Raw genomic sequence first — 4,348 nt, forward strand, 5'->3', positions numbered from 1 at the left:
TAGCTTGTGTAGTTCTCATGAGGGAATTTGACCCGGGGAACATTGTCTTTTATATTTTTGTTCGGCTGCAGTCGTTGGTGCCACCATCACACTGCTAGCGTGCAGAAACTCCTCTGTTGATTTAATCCTATCTCCATCAGTGATATAAAGGTACAAGTTGAAGTAAAAGACATGGATATGATGTAGCAAGTCGAGTCTAACGATTTTTTATGTCTCGGTTCCTTCTTGTCCTGGCGCATATGTGCTCTTCCTTTCATTTATGATCTTTCTAGAAGATAACATATCTAATTGGGGATGCTTTCACCATAGCCGAGTTATTCTTTAATCATTGATTATTGTGACCGTAATTTCTGATTTCTCAATTTTCTATCTGAAGTTTGAGCTCCTGAAAAACTCTTGGAACGACAAGATGTCTACGTCATAAAAAATGTTTCGTATATTGTAGGGATTGTTTCACACTATGTATCGGTGGACCTGGTTGGTATACTGCTAGAACAGGAGTTCGAATATCTAATATAAAATCAGAAAGAAACAATGTATAGCAAAAGATATCAATGTCCATGTATTCATATAGTTGTTGTGCAATTTATGGGTCGTAGTAACACATGGGTATTGTTTAATCACGAATTTTGCCGTCACCATTGTACTTACCCCGTTCGTCGTCAAGGTCCCGAGTTGTTGGAGGCTCGTCAATTTGTATGCCGTTGCAACGCACGGACACATACCTAGTTAATATATGAAGTAACAACTGCATACCCTTTGAAAGCATATAGGGACACATATTCAATAATTTTAGTAATTGAAGAACAAAATTCTAGGCAGGGACATATAATGTTAATGAAAGCATGACTCATATTGATGGGAGGAACGTAATATTTTAATGGAAGCATGAGTCATCAAAGAGGAAACACAGAAAACTCTCACATACTGATGATGTAAATTTTAACAGGGTAGTATTGCTCAAGAAAAGCAGCAGTCCTTGTAGTTGTCATGAGGTACTCATAAACTATATGAAAGATCAAACATATATTGTATACTTACTTGGTAACATAGGATCAGAACAACTGAACAAGTAAATCACTTATATTGGAGAAAACATTAAGAACTCCTGATTTGTACAGAACATGAGGCACACAAATTTATGAACCATGCACATGTATTGTTTACGGAGAAATGTTAGGTTGGTCAAAGAGCAAACATATATTTAATCAGTATTGGGTACCATAGGATCATAACACGTGAATTAAAGGAACAGGTTAATGTTGGCAAAAACATGAACATGTTCTACTTGAACAGAGGCTCACAAAAATGTGGACTCATTAAAGTTTATATGTGAAACCCAAACTTACATAGCAACATCTTCAAATCAGTCGTGCTAATGACATAAGTAATCATATATATGCGGCAGTGGACATGAAAGTGCAACTGTGCAAATAAATTAAGCCCCCTAATCTAGGGTTCATAATCATCGTCGGCGGTAGACCGATCCCAGACGTATGCATCATTGACATCCACGATAAATACCATATTTCTACCGCCGGACCAGATCCATGTAAAGTTATGTCAAAGGTTCATGACGAGTTTTAATAAAACCCTAACAGAAAGACCAGATCCATGTACATGTGTGGTGGCGGTAGTATTGGAATCCGCTCGTTTAATACGACTTCGGTTAACTTCCGAACTAAGCACGTACAAGTTACAAAAAACAAAGACGCATGAACTTGGGAGCAGATAGAAGAGCAAGGTCGCACCTGAAGAACGGAAGATGTGGGCCGCAACAAGACGATTCAAAGCGACGAAGTCCGGATCTGAGGATGGCATCCACGCTCGGAGACGAAAACAACGGATTCGGTGACGAAGAGCCTCGGCGGAGTCGAATTTGTGGGCGCTTCGTCTTCGGACGCGAACGGGAAGGACTGCTCACTTGCTCCTGCTCGCGGCTGACCGGAACCGACTTCGATTCGCCCTTCCGCCGGCAGATCCGCTGCCACGTCGCCGGATCTCGGCTGACTTCCACAGACACGTCGAGAGGGAGAGAAGTCGAGCGCGAACTATCCTCTATGTGGCGCGGGTGTATTCTTCCGCGATAAGCAGGAGTGGGAGAGTGCACAGTGAACCCCTTCATCTGGCGTGAGAGAGAAGGGGAGTGCGTTGGAGAGGACCGCTTAGAGCGCGCCGTTGTGGGGAAGGGGTAAAATGTAGCCCCTAAGGGTTGATTTGGTGACAAGGGGATCACAGGGGGATTGAAAGAGATTGAGGGGTAAATGAACTAATTTCCCCCTCAATCCTCTTCAATTCCTCTGTGATCACTGGTTACCAAATCAGCCCTAAACGATGAACAGTGGTAGGGGAGGGGAGGGGAAGGGTCGCCCGCTGCGGGTAGTCTTAGGATGTCTCTTTTCCACATCAGCAGCGTGGTATGAGCGCAGCTGGAAACGACCTTACCCAGAAAAGAATAAAAATCCGTCACACGAAAATTTTCAGCTTTTTGTGAAGTTTTTATACTGTTAAGTGAAAGAGGCAACACACGGCTATACAAATTGCTATTAAATATTAATGTCATGTAAAAGGAAAACAGGTAGAGATGATTCTGTCTGGGGTTTGTACGATCCAACTTTTCAATTATCTATATATTAGATTTCGGTTTGTCAGAGACGATCCCTATCTCCGGACTGTACATGTTCTAATTTAAAATTAACACTTTGGAAGGGAGCGAGTTAGGCCCGAAGTATCAGTTTCTTTAAAAAAACTGGTTTATAGAAACTGAGGTAGTCCCAAACATACCAGTTATAACTCAGTTTATAGAAATTAGATTCTCAGTTTTTTAAAAACCAAGAAAATGACCTCTCCTAGTTAAAAGATAAAAAATGAGTTGATTCCAAACATGACCCTAGATAGGGTGTGTTTGATTGCGGAGTCGATTGAAATGGAGCGCCTTCATTCTAGTTTCTAACAATAGAGTCGTTCCATTCTGTGTTTTGGCAAACAGAACAGAGTCACTCTATTTTCTGTTTGGTTAAAAAGTAGAATAAAATGGAGCCGCTCTATTCTTTGTTTGGTTGAAAAGTCATATGGGTGTGGAAGGGAGGAGAGCGCTCAGTCCGGACGTTTTGATGGAGCGAGGGGTTTCCAATTATTTATGTTATATTAGACTAGGAACGGTCTCACTACTCTTTTGCTAAAACCAAACATATATAAAACTAGGTCTATGCCCATGCGGCCACGGGAGTAAAACATTTGTATGAAACATAGGTACGAAACGACAAACATCACTGCAATATGCAAAACATGTATAGCAAATATTATCAATATCACACAAAAGTTAATATAGATTTTTTAATGATAGATAAATATATCGACAACCATACACTAATCTAATCATTTTAACGATTTTAATAAGTCTCTGTTGTATGTTAGCAGGATTGACATATTTTACTTTAGTTATGTGTCTACAATGCAGCTTCTATATATCCATAATATATCACATAGTTAGGTGTCCATATGTCACTACGGCTTCTATATACATGTTTGGCTATATAGGTCTTCAACTCAAATAGACCACTGGGTTTCCTCTTGGTAGCCTTGTTATGTGACATTACAAACGGTAGACTTTCTATGTCTAGAGAGAAGGATATTGGAGAATAGTTAAGTACCAATGTGTTACTATGATTTATATGTCACATAAGTAGACTTTGTTTAAATAGGATAAATATTGAAACACGTTCCAAACATTTACAATATACAAACCATGAAAATGTGATTATTAAGTAGCAATGTACTCATGTTACTATAGATGTAAAAGTGCTTACCAGATTGAAAGAACCTAAGTTTGCAGCTCTAGATTTGGTAAAATCCCTAGGACAAGAATAAGGATATCAAAAGACAACCATTCGAAACTATAAAATTGTGGAATACAATTCATTAACCGACATGGAATCTTACACAGATGAAGAGAGAAGCTTAATAACATCACTATGATTATCACAACATCAGTGTAGACAGTAGAACCAGATCTAACTCATCCTCCTATAGTTGAGGCCTTCAAAGGAGTTTGTGTGTCAACTATAAAAGTTGGTCAATCCTTTTAATGTCAAGACTACAATTTAACCATTGAAAGGTGCTTGACAATCCAACCCCTCGGAGAAGCTAAAATCATGGAAAAACAAGCAGTATCGCTAGCCAGGGTATACTCTACCTTTATTTTGAAAACAAGATGCCAAATCACCAAGTCAAAAAATGAGGACAAATTCACCATTAGACTTCAAAGTAAGGGCATGAACACAAATTGTCCATATAAATTTAAAATTAACTTCTAAATTCATCTACAAATTTGCCCTTGCTAATATTT

This window comes from Zea mays, chromosome 2 (assembly GCF_902167145.1).
Source record: "Zea mays cultivar B73 chromosome 2, Zm-B73-REFERENCE-NAM-5.0, whole genome shotgun sequence".
NCBI lineage: Eukaryota > Viridiplantae > Streptophyta > Magnoliopsida > Poales > Poaceae > Zea > Zea mays.